General features: G+C 41.7%; 1 long non-coding RNA gene across 1 annotated transcript in view; it reads left to right on the forward strand.

The window, feature by feature from the left end:
• LOC121921341 overlaps positions 1-15,054 on the forward strand; it is a 34,599-nt gene extending 19,545 nt beyond the window's left edge. The window contains exon 3 of the long non-coding RNA XR_006101900.1: positions 14,594-15,054. This is a non-coding gene — a long non-coding RNA (uncharacterized LOC121921341). The remainder of the gene's footprint in view (positions 1-14,593) is intronic.
• Positions 15,055-17,872: the final 2,818 nt, after the last annotated feature.

Consider the following 17,872-nt stretch of genomic DNA (forward strand, 5'->3'; position numbering starts at 1 on the left):
CATTTTGGAGCTTCTTTTTTCGGTCCGCGCGGGAGTCGGGCCGTCTGAAGGCTCCGGCTCCCCTGCGGACCTACTGGCGGCGGCGGCAGACCGCCGCAAAGCGGCGGTCTGTACCCCGCCATAGAGATGGAAGAGACTACAAGGGCCATCCAGTCCCACCCCCTGCCATGCAGGAAGACCCAATCAAAGCACCCTTGACAGATGGCAATCCAGCATCTGTTTAAAGATGTCCAAAGAGGTCACCCAGTGCATTTCCATGGCTGAGTGGGGAATCAAGCCCTGGTCTCCAGTCATAGTCCAGTGCTCTAAGCACTATACCATACTGGCTCTAAGAGAGCTAGTATTAGATATATTTACAAAGAGATAAGTCCCACAGAGTTAAATGGGGCACCTTTTATGTGCTAGTAAACTCACCCTGGCTTGCAACATTACCCCTAAATGAAAAGTAGCAACATGTCAGGAGCACATACGCAATACAATGAGTTTATTGGATGCAGTCATTCCCACAAATACAGCAGAGCAATAGAACTGCAAGCAAGGGGAAGAGGAAGAGAGCATGAGGAGGAGATCATATGACTGAGTGAGTCATTTTCTGATGCAAGCTATCAAAGTCAGTGCTCACTCAGTGCTCCACCCGTACAAACTAGATCCACATAAAGCCTCATATATATTCAGAAGTAACTTGTTCTAATAATACTGCAATTTTAAAAAAAGTTGTTTTCCCGACAAAACTAGCTGCTCCTGTTTCTGTTTGTTCTGTTTTCTTCCCCTCAGCCTTCACCCACATCCCGTGCATATTTTATAATGACAAACAAGTCTTCTCACTTTTATCAGTTTAAAAAGAAAAGGAGTGACATGGCTCCAGTATTAAACTATGATTTTTTTTGGCCAGGATTATAGCCTGCTACAGGATGATGTTTTGCTATTTAAAGAGTCTGGAAAGCCTATAAACCCAGCACCTTGTGAGATTCAGAGAGCAGCAGACACAGGGTCACACATATTTGCTCTGATTGAAAACAGCAAAGTTAAAAGCAGCTTCAGATGCTAAATACCTAGATACCCTAAAGGCACCAGATCCCAGCTGCTCTTGGAAGTTAAGCAAGGTTAGCCCTGGTTAGGGCTTGGATGAATAAAAGTATGTAGGCTACATTTCAGAGGAAGGAGCTGGCAAAAACACCTCTGAGTATTCCTTGCCTAAGATAGCCCTATGTTGGCAGGTAATGTGAAGGCACACACACACTTATTAGATGAGTGTGAGCCAGTATGGGGGAGGAGCTGCCTGACCCTTTGCTCTTTGGCCCTTTTCATCCCCCCCCCCCCACACATATGCTGCTTTTCCTCTTGAAAAGTAAAAGATACAGCTGCCCATTTCATTGTACCCAGAGAGGCAATTTTCATGCTAAAAACGGCTGGAAGGAAAAGGGTTAAGTGTTCCCTCTTTGCTGTTCATGAGGTGCTTAATGTTGCCACTTACAAGACCACTTTATAGAAATTTGTACTTGCCACTCCATGTCCAGTTGCTATCTCTGTGTTTTCTCACTTAATAATTCAACCACTTCTCATTGTGTTTAAAAATAATGGCTGATATCCTGTGTGGTATTTATGAGGTTGTGGAGAGCCAGCATGGCATACTGGTTTGAGTGCTGGACTATGACTCTGGAGACCAAGGTCCAATTCCTGGCTTGGCCATGAAACCCACTGGATAACCTTGGGCAAGTCACATGCTCTCAGCCTCAGGGGAAGGTATTGGCAAACCTCATCTGAACAAATCTTGCCAAGGAAACTCCATGATGGGTTCACTTTAGGGTCACAGAAGTCAGAAAGACGTGGAGGCACACAACAACAAACAACAAACTGGATTTACAATCTCATAACTGCTAGGGATTAATATTTACTGTTGTTAATGACTGAATGTGACCCAATCCCAAATCTACCTTTTCAGCCTGACCTAACCAAAGGCTTTCTGGGGCAATGTAGAATGGGGTGCTGGGAAAAGACACCAATGCTTGGAGCACTGAGACAAGCAGTTCAAGGAAGGCCCTGCTATCTGACAATTTGGGATCTCAGCCAGCAATTATTCTAAAAAAATGCATAAGGACCTACAGCTAGTGCGCTCACATTTTGAAAAGAAAGCTGAGATGCATAAATTCTTTAAAATCTACCTGTTACTTTGTGAATAATGAGGCAAAGTGTGCTTACATCAAGAAAAAGCTGGGAATTCCTAACCTAGCAGCTGCTGTATCATTGTTCATGCTGAGAGAAGTGATTATGTCACAGCGTGTTTTCAGGGAGATCTTCAAATGACAAAATGTAGCTAGCAGATAAAATGCACTCCAGCTACTTCATGGATGGATAACAATGGCACCATGTGGGCCACAATGCTCTCAAATGTTATTAAAGTGTTGATCGGCCATGTAGTGTGGGTAATACTGAAAAGTAATCATCAGCACTTTCAACGTCCTGGAGAAATGCCACACTGCTAAAGCAAAGAAGATGATTGTCTTGTTATTAAGACATTTTGAGATTTATTTTTTAACCATCTCATTTTATTTCAAGTGTTGACTATGGGATGGATTGGTTCTTCCCATTTGGGATATATGCCGTGTATTTAAAATTCCTATTTAGGTCTCCCCCTGATTGGGAGCTGGGAAGATGGGGGCTGTAGTGCAGTATTTATAAATGGTACCAGACTGGGGAAGATTGTAGGCACAGCAGAACTATGGGAAAGTTCATAAGTTTGTGAAGTGAGTGGGACACTTTATGTGACATTCTGTAAGACTTCATTCTTGCAGAATAAGTCACATCTGACAATAAGAGAAGAACACTACTGCTCAGTAGTACATCATATGTGTTCCATAGCAGAAATACCACTCACTGCTTAACTGCAGGCAATGGGAGCTACAGTGGGAGGGCAGTGTGGATGGTGACTTCTCCAATATTCTGGAGATTGTTCCAGTGCTGTTCCAACCATCGGAGGTGTCTGCTACTAAGCTACAAGCAAATGGGAAAATATTTTGTGTAAAGAAGTAATGTATACCTGCTTATATCTCCTCTTACAAAATTCTCAGGTAATAAGGTGGTATTTTTTTTTTTTTGCCTTTAAACCTTTGAGAGATGCAGACAGACAGTGTAGCAGTGGTCAAGGTGGACAATCTGACTTTGCATAAGGCAACTTTGTGTGTTTCTCCTCTAATTTTTGGAAATGGAGAGTAGGTCTTTAAACTTTTGTTTCTGTGAAAATCGGTGGGGGAGAGGAAGGAGAAGGATTGAGTGCCAGACAAGACCTAGCTTCTGATCCAGAGGTGGGGATCATACAGGCTGCATGAGACTGCATATTTTCCTTTTGTTGTAAAAAAAAAATCATTATTGATGGGCTTTTGGCAGACTCTAGTTCCCAGATGGCATGAACCTAATTAATAGGCCTAATTATCACTTCCACTTTGATGCCTTGTTTTGCTTTGGTCAAAAACTGAATCAGACTCACCAATTGAAATCATATTTGTTTAAGACTCAAAACCAGACGGTACTGGCTTAATCTGTTGACTCTTAGGTTAAGCCCAATATTGGTCTGTGTTTTCTAGAATTCAGGAAATGTTTTGCAGTGGTAGCAGTTTTACCAGGCAGGGTTGGTTTAGACCTGGGATGGAAATTATGCAATGTTCCAATATTGAGGAATCCTGAAATTTGCAGTTCAGCGCTATCTGGAAGGCCACACAATTTGCACCCCTGTTTTAGCTCCAAGGAACTCAATTTGGCTGAGCTTGTGCATCAGGGACCCTGACCCTATATGTTTCAGAGATCTGTATTGATTAAATTTCTGTGTATCATAAATAGGCCACGATCCTACACTGAGCAGGTGGAGCATGTGTCCTCCTCCTGCCCTGGGAGCTATTAAATTGCAGGAGGGAGCTCAGCTGCTTCTGCTTACCCATGGGGAAGAGACAGAAAGCAGAGGAAATTCAGACAATGAAGAAGCATGTGGTCTTGGTTTAGTGGGAGAGAGAAATGAGGGGTGTGCTCATGGGTGGAACATGCTCTCCTTTTCCTCTCCCTTAAAGCCAAGAGCAGCTGTATGTTCATCATCTGTATTGTTTTCCCCTCCCTCTCCTCTCCATTATTAAGAAATAGCAGCTCTAGGGGCTTGGCACCTGCCACAGAAAGAATACAAAGGTCTACAGAATAGCTCCCCACACCCCATCAAAATGAAGGCTCACATGTATCATCCATTAACAAGATTGTGCACATTATGAATTACTCTTCTGCTATCTCTGATCGCTTATTGGAGATAAAGACATACAGTATTTAAAATCTGAGAAGTTTTACAATGAAATGTGTGCAGGTTTATAGTTTGGAAAGGTTTTGCATGGAACGGAAGCTATTGTGTGCAGACCGGTGTGCATACAGGCAAGGGGGAGAAAATAAAGTGCTGAATGAGTCTCCCCGTTGTCATACAACATTTTATGTAGAACAGGAACTGTGAGATGCAAACTGACAAGGGCTTTTGCATAGAATACTGGCTGTGGTGTGCAGACTGACAAGAAGTCACATGGAATAGGCGTTGTGGTCTGCAGGCTGGCAAAGATTTGGAACATGGGACAAATGCTCTGGTTTGGCACTCATAGACTCCCTATGGGTTCTTTTAAACATTTCTATTAAATAGCCCATTAAAGATATTTCAGCAAAGTTTTTTCTTAAAAATAATGCTACTAACATTACAGTAGGCCCTTGGTATCCAGTGCAGTTTGGTTCCAGGACCCCCCGTCGATACCAAAATCTGTGGATGCCAAGTCCTATTAAATACAGTGGGATGCTAAAATGGTGTCCCTTACATAAAATGGCAAAATCAAGGTTTGCTTTTTGGAGTTTATATATATTTAAAATTATTTTCAAGCCATGGATGCTTGAATCCATGGATGAAAGATACTGTGGATATGGAGGGTTGACTGTACTAGCAAACAGGATTGTGAGATAGCCAAAGCAATCTTCCAGTTCCATCATTATTTTTAGAGTCTTACCTTGATTTTTAAGCTGGTCATTTGCAAACAATTTACCATTTCTCACAAAAAGCGGGTAGCAATTCACTCCACATTTAGAACCCAACCCACTCATTGACCTTGGGCAAGTCATATGCTCTCAGCCTCAGGGGAAGGCAATGGCAAACCACCTCTGAACAAGAAAACCCCACGATAAGGGGTTACCAAGAGACCCTGTGATCTTGCTAAGAAAACCTCATGATAAGGTTTGCCTTGGGTTTCTGAAAATTGGAAATTACTTGAAGGCACTCACCACAGAGGAGACACAGATTATTTTGCCTCCCCTACAGAAAGAACAGGTGTGTTACTCAAGGATCTCTCATTACTCTCTCTGTCATTTTTGGAACAATGGTCCATGAGGAATCTGAAGTGATAAGGATGTCCTTTTGGGAAGATCATTGTAAAGACTGATCTTGCACAAAGCACCTTGAACTCTTTCCTCTGTAACGTGGGAGGCCTGATCTCCTTAAAAGGGACTATCTGTCTCATTACCTACCTCTCCAGATGCTAAGATTTTCTGGAGCGGCCCTGTCCCTTGCAGAGGCCAAATTGATGGGTTTGTGGGAGAGGGCTATCTCTCATTTTGTATCCATATTGTGGAACACATTCCCCTCATGCACTGTATATATACTGCAGAAGTAATGCAGTCTTGACACTGATTTAACAATCATGTCTCAATGCTGTGGAATTTTGGGACTTATAGTTTTGTGAGTTATGTAGCTGCCTCTGTCAGAGAACAAGCTAGAGTTCCCAGGATTTCATAAAATGGAATCATGACAGTTAAAGTGGTGTCAAACTGCATACATTCTGCAGTGTGGCAGTAGCCAGAGATGGGACGGAGTCCCACTCTAAGGAGGACCTACTAAGGAGAAAGCTTCTCTTCTCAGGAGGAACTTAAATGCTTCTAAAGAGCATATAAACATGTATCTTTTGTAATATGACCTTGTGGATTATTACGATGATTTCAGAGGTTTTATTGTATAATTTGTTTCAGTAGTTTTTGTTAGTTGTCTTGAGTGCCATTTTTATAGAAACTCAGCAAAAATGTAATAAAATAAGTACATGTCAAATTTATACAAATGAGAGAAGTTCTGCTCCTCTCCACCAGTCTCTAATTTCAGAAGCAATTAACACATTTAATATTCTGCTCCAAAAATATTGTTTGCCTCCAGGCAGATGAGTTTCTATAGAATAATAATTTTCAGAGACATATAGTTAGAGAATGACAAAAGATTAAGACCTTTATTTAAACTATTCCTATTATTGAAAATGAAGTCTTGAAAAGAAGTTAACATCATCATTAATTATTGCAACAGAAGCTATGCAGCTGTAATTACCATGTTCTCCCTGGCCATTCTCCTGAAAAAAAATTATCTGTCATATCATGCAGAAATAAAGAATCATTTATTTCTCTCCTGTGCACATCTGCAAGCCACCAGCACTGTGGAAGATTCCTAGCTTCAGCTTTCATTAACAAGCCTTCCTCTTAAAGAGGAGCTAGTTAATTTCAGAAGATCCACTGCATTTTCGCTTGTTTCTTCACAAGTGTGACAGTGGAAAGGTATGCATGTGTTGGTAAGAAAAGAAATATAATCTATATAAAGAAAACATTGTGGTACCCTGAACAAATCAGTTTCATAGTTAGCATTTATATTCCATTTTTCACAGACATCATTTAGCCCAACACCCAGCACTATGGCCACAAGCAGGTGCCAAACACATCATGGTGGTCAGGTTGTCATTGCCCATGGCCATCCATCTGTTTGCAGGAAGTAAAGATCCATCTGTTCATGGGAACTAGAAGCAAGCCCTTCCTTCACTTCCCAAATAGATTATCAGGATCATCAGCAATAATTTGATTGGTTCATGCATCCTGGAATCTCCACTTATAGTTCAGGCGAGGAACATATGGGGGCCGTCATTTACCTAACCTACTCCAATACATACACCAACACACATAGGTCCCAACTGACTTATGATATTTGTGCCTTTCAATATACACCCAGGGATTCTGAGTATGTGGGCTTCCCCATTAAGTTAAATGTAGACAGAAATCCATATTTGCATATTAAAGCGAGCACAGATTTAAGGTTCTCTCTATTCGCCATAAGTCAGAAGCAACTTAAAGGCAAACAACACCACACACAAACACACACCTATTAAAATGAATGGGACAGCATCTTGTTGCTAGCAAGCTTTGGTTATGTATCTGAGCTCCTCTGCTTGCAAAACCAAAATGAAACCTCAAACATCTAGATCTGGTAATATCTTGAAATACATCCCTTTAGATAAATAAATTGCTTATATTTGACTGTCCCAATCACAAGCATCATAGAGATTGTGGTTAATGTATTTTAAATAATTATATTATTTAAATAATATGTTTAATATATTTTATTTTCTCAGTTAGTATGTTCTTAAATGAACTTAAGGCAGGGGTAGGCAACCTGCGGCCCGCGGGCCGAATGCGGCCCGGCGAGGCCTTGGGACCGGCCCCAGCCTGGTCCTGCCACCGATTGCCGCCGGGGCCTTTGGCGTCTCACGCGAGGGGCATGGTGGGGCAATTGTCTATAGAAGCCTCAGAAACATGCATTTATCTTAACATTTTTTAAAAATCAGCAAATTTTTTCACGTGTCCTCCATTTTTTATTTAAAAAGTGCCCTCCATTTGAAAAATTTGTCCTACATTTGTCCCGGTTTATTTATTTAATTAATTTTTTAAAAAATATTTACTTATTTATTTTTTTGGCTTCGGCCCCCCAGTTGTCTGAGGGACAGCAACCCGGCCCCCGGCTCAAAAGGGTTGCCTACCCCTGACTTAAGGAGTATGCACAATTTGTCCTCACATTTGAGCTGTTCCTAAAGAGTATTACATCTGGAACTACAGTACTCAGGAAATACCAAATAGTTGCTAATAATTTATATACTCTTGGATCTGGAGTCAGTTATACTTAAAGAGTCTTCTCTTAAGATATAAGAGATGTTTCTCATGTTGCAGTGAACGTGTACACTTGTCCAGATGTCTATGAGAGTCCTGTGCTTGTATTTATCCCTGGTTTGATTCTAGATAGCAGTAGCAATAGCAAGTACATTTCTATACCGCTTATAAGTGCACTTAAGCACTCCCTAAGTGGTTTACAAAGTGTAAGTCAATTGCCCCCAACAATCTGGGTACTCATTTTAGCAACCTCGGAAGGATGCAAGCCTGAGTTGAGCTTGAGCCCTTTCGCTGGTATTGAACTTGCAACCTTATGGTTTGTGAGTGAGTGGCTGCAGTACAGGCATTTAACCACTGCGCCGCCAGGGCTGTTCAGTCCTGTTCAGTCCAGGGTACATACAGATCAAGTGTACAGCTGTACCTGGATAAAATGAAGACAGGTACAATAGGTCTTTGTTATCCAGTGGGGGTTGTTTCCAGGATCCCCCATGGATACAAAAATGTGGATGCTCAAATCGTATTAAATAAAATGGCATTGTAAAGTGGTGTCCCTTATATAAAATGGGAACGTCAAGGCTTGCTTTTGGATTTTTTAGATAGATACGTAAAATATTTTCAAACCATGCATAGTTGAATCCATGGATAAAGAATTCGTTGATACAGAGGGCAAACTGTATTTGTGATTTTTATTGTTGTTGTTGTCTTTTTGTTTTGTTGTTGTTGTTTTTATGAATGGATGAATAGAAAAAAGCCAAGTTGCTCTGGGCCTTGTGAGTTTAAATGGGAGGGAGGATGGACAAGTACAGTTGTGGTTATCTAAAGTTCCTTATTGACAGTGGTTGCCAGAGCACTGAAAAAGGCCAAAGTGCTTTCCGATCATTCTGTTTGCTCGTGTACAAAGCCGGTTCTGAACCTGGGAGGACAGGATGGGGGTGGAGGAGAAATCTTGTGTAAGGCAAGCATAAACTGAATGTAAGCACAATTGCTAATCATAGATGCCACTTCTGACCCCTAGTGGTCTCAATTTCTGCCTACAGTGACTGTAACAAAGGCGTAAAAGAGAAGTGACCATTCGGGGAAACATCAAAGGGAAGTGGTAATGGTCGATTTAAAAAGAAAAAAGAAGAAAAATCAGGATGTGAAGAAAGGCAGTTACATTTTGCTACACTTTGTTTTATAAATATAGGATGTGAAAACTGTGAAGTGTGTTGACAGAGTGCTTCCCTTGGTGGGAATTGGACAGTCTGTGAGCTGTCATTGAAATAAGAAGCAGAGCTGGGAAAAGTTACTTTCCTGGACTGTAACCCCAAAGAATCCCCCAGTCAGCATGGGCACTAGGCAACTGTGGAAGTAGTACTTATTTTCTGCCTGTTTAACACAACCTTGCTTTCTTAATCCTTGCCTGCCACCTTCTTTTTCCTATGCTGTTAATCAAGGTTTAGATTATGAACTCTTCACAATAGGAGCCCAGTTTTGTTTTGTTTCATGTCACTCTGTAAAGTAGCATGTTCTTTGTTGGCACTCAGTCAATAAATGGTATTAACTCATAAAGGACAGACAAAGGACATCAAACAATTCAGAACAAAGGTACTGGGCTTATATTGTTTCATTTTGGAAATGAGCTTCACTGGATGCAAAATGTTGGTGCTGCCTTTGAAGCCCTTGTGCTACCTCCATAGACATCTAGTTGCACATTGTAAGACAAAGGATGCTACACTAGTGATGCCTTTTAGTTGATGGAGGTGAGAATGTTCCGCAAATATGTCATCACATTTTAGTTTTAGATACCACATTCCTTGTGGCAACTCTTGCACTTTTGGGCACTGAGAACATGTTAAAAATTCAGGCAAGACCCTCCAGTCATAGAATCATAGAGCTGGAAGAGACCACAAGGACCATCCAGTCCAACCCCCTGTCATGCAGGAAATCTAAATCCAAGCATCCCCAACAGATGACCATACAGCCTCTGTTTAAAGACTTCTAAGGAGGGAGACTCCACTACACTCCGAGGGAGTGTGTTCCACTGTCGAACAGCCCTTACTGTCAGGAAGTTCTTCCTAATGTTGAGGTGGAATCTCTTTTCCAGTAGCTTGCATCCATTGTTCCTGGTTTTGTTCTCTGGAGCAGCAGAAAACAAGCTTGTTCCCTCCTCAATATGACATCCCTTCAAATATTTAAGCAGGGCTATCATATCACCTCTTAATCTTCTTTTCTCCAGGCTAAACATCCCCAGCTCCCTAAGTCTTTCCTCATAGGACATGGCTTCCAGACCCTTCACCATTTTAGTCGCCCTCCTTTGGACACGCTCCAGTTTCTCAATGTCCTTTCTGAATTGTGGTGCCCAGAACTGGACACAGTATTCCAGGTGGGGCCTGACCAAAGCAGAATAGAGTGACACTATTACTTCCCTTGATCTAAACACTATACTTTTATTGATGCGGCCTAAAATTGCATTGGTCTTTTTAGCTGCCGCATCACACTGTTCACTTATGTTCAACTTGTGGTCTACTTGGACTCCTAGATCCCTTTCACATGTAGTCTCATTCAGCCAGGTTTCCCTCATCCTATATCTATGCATTTCATTTTTCTGCCTTAAGTGCAGTACCTTATTTTTCTCCGTGATGAATTTCATTTTGTTAGCTTTGGCCCAGCTTTCTAGTCTATTCAGGTCATTTTGAATTTTGATCCTGTCCTCTGGAGTATTAGCTATTCCTCCTAATTTGGTGTGATCTGCAAATTTGACAAGTATACCCCCAATTCTGTCATCCAGATCATTGATAAATAATAATAATAAATAATATTTTTATTTGTATACCGCCCTTCCAAAGATCAGGGTGGTGAACAACACAATAAAATCAAATACATCAAAATACACATATTAAAAACAAATTAAAAACCCATCAGCCAACCATCTTGCCAACAAAAGAGGGAGGAAGGCCAACCGGAACTTCATTCGGGGAATGCAGCTTGAAATAAGAAGGTTTTTAAATCCCTTCTAAACTGAGCCAGGGAGGTGGCCGAGCGGAGCTCTGTGGGCAGCGTGTTCCAAAGGGCCGGGGCGGCGATGGAATATGTCCTCCTCGTTGTGGAGGTAAGTCTGGCCCCCGGAACCCTAAGTAATTGCTGCCCAGACGTTCTGAGGGTGCGGGGCGGAATGTATGGGGAGAGGCGGTCCTTCAGGTATCCTGGGCCCAAGCCATGTAGGGCTTTATAGGTAATCACCAACACCTTATACTGTGCCCGGAAGCGAATAGGCAGCCAATGCAGGTCTCTTAGCACAGTCTGGCTGCCATATTCTGTACCAACTGTAGCTTCCGGGTATGGTATAAGGGTTGCCCCATGTAGAGCGCATTGCAGAAATCCAATCTAGAGGTTACCAGAGCATGTACCACTGTTTCAAGGTCCCTCTGGGCCAGGTATGGGCGCAGCTGGTGAATAAGCCGAAGCTGATAACAGGTGCTCTTGACCGTCGCACTCACCTGAGATGTAAGGTGAAGCGACGAGTCAAGAAGCACCCCCAGACTGCGCACAGAGTCCTTCACAGGAAGCGTGATCCCATTCAGGACAGGTGGAACCACTGCCATTCCTGGACCAGGGGAACCTATCACAAGTACCTCCGTTTTCTCTGGATTCAGACTGAGTCTGTTTTCCCTCATCCAGCCCATTACTGACTCCAGACAGGCCACGAGAGGAGAGATGCCATCCTCGGACACTGCATCAGTCGGAGACATAGAGAAGACCATTTGGGTGTCATCAGCGTACTGATAACCCCGCGCCCCATGCCTCCGGATGATCTCTCCCAGCGGTTTCATGTAAATGTTAAATAGCATGGGAGACAGAATGGCTCCTTGAGGGACCCCAGTTATAAGGGCCCTCTTATCGGAGCACACATCTCCCAGCTGCACCATCTGGAACCTCCCAGAGAGGTAGGACCGGAACCACTGGAGCGCAGTGCCCCCGATTCCCACCTCTGCCAGGTGCTCCAGAAGGATACCATGGTCTATGGTATCGAAAGCCGCTGAGATGTCCAAGAGCACCAACAGAGACACGCTTCCCCTGTCGATGCCCAGACGGAGATCATCGACCAAGGCGACCATGGCCGTCTCAACTCCGTAACCCGCCCGAAAGCCAGTTTGAAATGGGTCCAGATAATCCATTTCATCCAAGACCGACTGAAGCTGGATTGCAACCGCCCTCTCGATTACCTTCCCCAAGAATGGCAGCAGCGAGACTGGCCGATAATTACTATGTACCGGGGGTCGAGGGAGGGCTTTTTTAGTAGAGGTTTTACAATAGCCAATTTCAGATCAGATGGAAATTGCCCATCCCTCAGAGATGTATTAATAATCCGGCGTAACAGAGACGTTACTGCCGGTCCCCCCTGAGCCGCTAGCCATGAGGGACAGGGATCAAGAGAGCAGATTGTCTTCCGAACACTTCCAAGGATCTTGTCCACATCATCGGTACTTACCAACTCAAACTGATCCAGTTAAGATGTTGAATAGCACTGGGTCCAGGACAGAACCCTGTGGGACCCCACTGGTCACTTCTCTCCAGGATGAAAAAGAGCCATTGTTGAGCACCCTTTGCGTTTGGCCAGTCAGCCAATTACAAATCCATGTAACAGTTACCGTCTAGCCCACATCATCTGCTTTCTACATGTCTTGCAAGCTCTAGTCAATGAGAAGCTCTAATTTGTAAAGACAGGTCAGGTCTCTGTCTTGTTTCTGTTTCAAGGCTTTTAAAAAACTGTACCCTTTTAAGAAGGATAGTAGCAGCAACATGTATGTATGTGCCTTAAAGTCACCTATCGACTTATGGTGACCCCATGAATTTCAGAGAGTTTTCTTAGGCAAGGAATCTTCAGAGTTAGTTTTGCCAGTTCCTTCCTCTGAAATATAGCCTATGGCATCTGGTATTTGTTGGCAGTCTCCCATCCAGTACTAACCAGGTCTTACCCTGCTTAGTTTCCAAGATTAGAAGGAATCATAGGGTAGCCACTGAAATGAAGGTGAATATAGTTAGCATCACCTGGATGGAGCTGCACAAACCCCTCCAAATAACATTAGCCATCATTGCTTCTTTATTCTAATAAATTAAAAATAAACAAAGACTGGAATTCAGCATAGGACTCATGTCTTCATAAATGAACTTACATGTGCAGGAAGCAGAATTGATCAGTTTTACAATATACAGGCTGCTGTGATACTACAACGTACATGTCTCCATTGTGCAATGATAGCCAGTGGAGTGTCTAATGCGCCACAGTGAGAGAAATGTTCAGTCAACATCAGATATACATGATGAGCATCAGAAGTGTCTAGTATGTGCAAACTGTTAATTGAGGAATCATTTGGACAAATAAAAGGTTCAAAAATTGTTAGGGAGACAAACCTTAACACAGATATCTGAGATAAAGCTTGGCACACCATTTGTCTGGCTTTTCTGTACAGATCAGTTTCTACCCTTTCTAATGGAAGTGTTATAAAATCTGCACATACTGTAGGTGACATCTTTATCCTGTTAAATTGCAAATTAATAATGCTCTATTGATAGATGCTGGAGAGGTTGTGGAGGGGAAGAATCTCTAGAACATATGTGGATTTATTATTCTAAAGTTTTCCAGTTTTGGAATGAGATCCTTTCCTGGATCAGTCAAATGATAACACAAGATATACAGTTTTGAGATACATAATTAATTCTGTTCATCTTTGATGCAGGCAATGCAGATTTACCACATAAGAATTAATCTCTTTAATGCTAGGTCTTTCTTGAGCTGAGATATTGAGGGCAATGAAATCAGTGGTGGGTCTGTCAGTTAAAAAGTAGTTAGATAGACTATGGTGAGCTTTCTTTTCAGAAAAAATAACTTCCCATACTCAACTAAACAGAGGGCAAATTTAAAAAGACACCTTTATGGATATTTGGCTCCCATTCATCAACTACACTATGGATTGTTTCTATACAAGGTTTACCGTCACCTTTAGTTGTGAAATAAACTATGAACTCTGACCGATTTTGCTAGGTAGATGACAGATCACTGAACTTTGTTTTAAACAGGAACAGTGGGAGTGGGGGTAATTATAATCAAGGTATGGCTAAAATATAAACATAAATTTTAAAATGGAGAGTCTGGTGTGCATCAGAAGTGCCTTATTTGCATCAGAAGTGTCCACTGCACATCACAAGTGCCCAGTATGCATCAAAAGTGTCAGATGCATATCAGAAGTGCCTGATGTTTACCAACAGTGCCCAAAGAACAATGGCTTGGTTTTCTGGCCTTTGTTAATCTAAGGGGCATCCTTCTCTGGACTTATTTATATCCTTCTTGGACTATGGTACCCAGAACTGGATACTGTATTCCAGTGGAATCTGAACAACGCAGAACAGAGTAGCACTACTGCTTCCCTTGACCTGGACGCTATACATTTATGGATGCAGCTTAGAACTCAATGGCATTTGTGGTCCAGCTCATCAATCAATACTAAGAGAATCTTCTGAGGTGTTCTGCATGCTCTGAATTTGCTACGAGGAGGAGGAGGAGGAGGAGGAGGAGGAGGATAATAATAATAATAATAATAATAATAATAATAATAATAATAATTCTTTGTTTTCCATTCAGAAAGAAAGCAGTCAGTGTTGTGGACTGGGCTGGAAAGTCATCCCCAAATTGTAAACCAAGGTTCTGAGGCTGCTAACGAGAAAGGTGCACACGTGCCTTTCTGCTGGTACAATGAGACTACTTGCTAAACTTCTTTCCAGCACAAGCTCTTGCCACATACCCACAAAGAACGGCTGCCAAGGCTGCTAGCTAAGCACTTCCCCAGAGTGTCTTCAACAAGAAGAAGTCATGAACATCCACTCTGCTGACAGATTTTTTCCCTTCAGCTAAAGTTAAAAGAAGCAGTTTAACTTGTCATGTAAGTTCAAAAAATTGATGATGTTTAAGCAGCAATGAAAAATCTTGCTGATGATAAGACAACAGCATAGCCATAGGAAAGCCCCTTAATCAAGTCATTGGCTCACCTGACCTCTGCATCCACACTACAGAAAGAATCCAGTTTGACAGCACCTTAACTGCCATGACTCAGTGCTATGGAATTCTGGGAATTGTAGTTTGTTTTGGCACCAAAGATCCCTGACAAAGAAAGCTAAATGTCTCACAAAACTACAGTTTACAGAATTCCATAGCATTGAGCCATGGCAGTTAAAATGGTGTCAAACTGGATTATTTCTGCAGTGCAGATGCAGCCTTAGTAATGTCACATTTCAGGCAGGGCTGAGGGTTTTTTTTTGTTTGTTTTTGTTTTTTGCCCGAGTCCTACTTGACCATTTATTCAGTTCAAATCCCACATTTCTCCTGCCAAGGAGTCCAAGGTGGCTTACAAAATTTAACATAGATATTTAGCTAAAAAGTACTGTACAAAAGTAAAAATAAAACAACAGTTCAATTAAAAACATACTGTATATACTCATGTATAAAGCTAGAAATTTAGGTTAAAAATTGACCCAAAAACCTGAGTCAACTTATCAGTGGGTCAATGTAAGTATTGAAATCTCTCTCTCTCTCTCTCTCTCACACACACACACACACACACACACACACAACCATTCCCTGGTAAAAAGCAAGAGTTTAATCTGCCCTGGAAGCACTGACCCCCTTCTCTCACCCATCCAGCCTTTAGTATAAGCACAAATAGTTATGCCTGCTAGAATTTTGTAAGTTCTTAGGCATTATTTTTCTTTGCTTCAACCTTTACATCCTTCATTACGTGCCCTTAAGTCCAGGCCTCGGAGGTGGAGAAGATCTGCTGGACCTGATCCTATTCCCCACCACCACACCCTTCTCCTTTTGTTTTGTGTCTTTTAGATTGTAAGCCTGAAGGCAGGGAACCGTCTGACTAAAAGATTGTATGTACAGCGCTGTGTAAATTTACAGCGCTTTATAAATAAAGGTTAATAATAATAATAAATAATAATACCCTTGACTTATCCATGGATCATTTCAAAATCCATAATTTTGACTCCAAAACCTGCCCTCAACTTATACATGAGGTCAACTTATAGTCAAGTATATACGGTAATTAAAAATAGTTCTAAAATACATTTAAAGCATACAAAATAAAAACAGAGCACACCATTTTAATAGTCTGCCATATGACTAAAATTAATCAAAGGGCTGCCTAAATAACTGAATCTCTTGTGGAAGGGAGTTTTAGAGGCTAGGAACAGCTATGGAAAATGCTTTCTTTCATGTCTTCCCCAAGATCTTAGAACTCAGCTCATTTTGTATGGGGAGGTATAATGAGACCCAGAACCTTCTGTATGTGGAGCATTTTCTCTAGCATTGGGCCATAGTACTTCAAGGTACTTATCCTAAATTCCTGCATTCCAAGTACATCTAGGTATAGTCTGAGTCCTAGCATAAGAAATTTGAGCCACTGATGAACTTGTATGATTTCTGCTTCTAGAAATCCCAAGCCACTGGCCTTGTCAGTTGAGGGATTCTGGAAGCTATAGTCCAAAGAAGTCACTTTTTAAAGGTCTGACATAAGGGTTTTGTAACGGTAAAGGGCCTATCTGTAAGGAAAATGTCAGCATATTTTAATGATGTATTAAAAGATTTTTTAAAAAGCATTTTTCATCACTACTGATTCTTCAAAGGCTTCTATCTGTATTTGCCTTTCAATAATCCCCTCCCTTCTTGAATTTGATATTATGGACAGTGAGGGATGGGATTGGTGCTTTGAAGTTGAGAATAATAGACAGGGGAAAATTAAGCTATCCTCTTTTACAGTCTTACTCAAAATGAAGTCAAAGTGCCTAAAATAAAGATTGCTTTTAAGGATTGCACTGCTATAATCCATGGGTGGGAATCATACAACCTTCCAGAACTTCTTGAACTACAGTATCCAGCATTCCTCATCATGGGCTATGCTGGCTAAAGCCTCAGAGTAACTCAACCCAACATCATCTGGAAGGCTACATGTTTCCCACCTGTGCTTTAATATCAAAGCTACAGAAAACAATCCAGAAGTTATTCAGTTAAGGCACCCAGAAACTTGGCAAGCCTGATGGCACTGGCCTAAACCCAGTTGTGGGTCCCAACAGTAATAGATGCACTGAATCTGTGAGAACCTGGTCAATCAATACTTACATAATGGATCCACTCCAACTGGGATTAATAATTGCATGTAGGCCATTATGTTTTTCTGTATTTTGCATAATAAGATACTGTCCAGCTACAGTTCCAAACCCACTCTTGGATTGTACAAACAATTGACAAAGATAGAGGATGAAGTGCTCTAATGCACACCACATACCCTGTTCATCTCATGAATGTGCCATGCATGGGGAGTTACCCAACATAAACGAGCTGCATGACAGTGTGCTAGATTGCATGGCAGCTGGCAGAAAAAAAAATATTGGTGGGAACAAAAGCTTTTAAAGGTGGTTTCCAAGAGGAAACTACAGTATGGTGGATTAGATGCCTCTGCTTCATACTCTGAGGCAGAGAAAGTTAAGCATCAGAACAGTAGACTAGAAACTAATTAGTTAGATCTCTCTCCAGATAATGATGAGAGACTGAGATTGCCCACATGTGCTCAGGGTCAAGTGCCTCATGAGGAAGACTGTTGAATTGGCAGCAGTCAAAAGTGAGTTTTGAATAGTGGGGAGCCCTGGGAATAAAATCTGACAAAACTGCTTATGTTGAACCTTAAAAAGGACACCATATCGGTGGGAAATCTCCACTTTCTCAATCACCTGAAATGGTTTAATTTACAACTGAAGATAGTTCTTTCTTCTGGCGATGAAACAGTTTCAGCAAGTTTCTTGCAAACAGAATAAGATTGTGAAATGGCAGAGTTTGGTTCTTAACCTCATGATTTCTGGTTTTGTG

This window comes from Sceloporus undulatus, chromosome 2 (genome assembly GCF_019175285.1).
Source record: "Sceloporus undulatus isolate JIND9_A2432 ecotype Alabama chromosome 2, SceUnd_v1.1, whole genome shotgun sequence".
NCBI classification, from domain to species: domain Eukaryota; kingdom Metazoa; phylum Chordata; class Lepidosauria; order Squamata; family Phrynosomatidae; genus Sceloporus; species Sceloporus undulatus.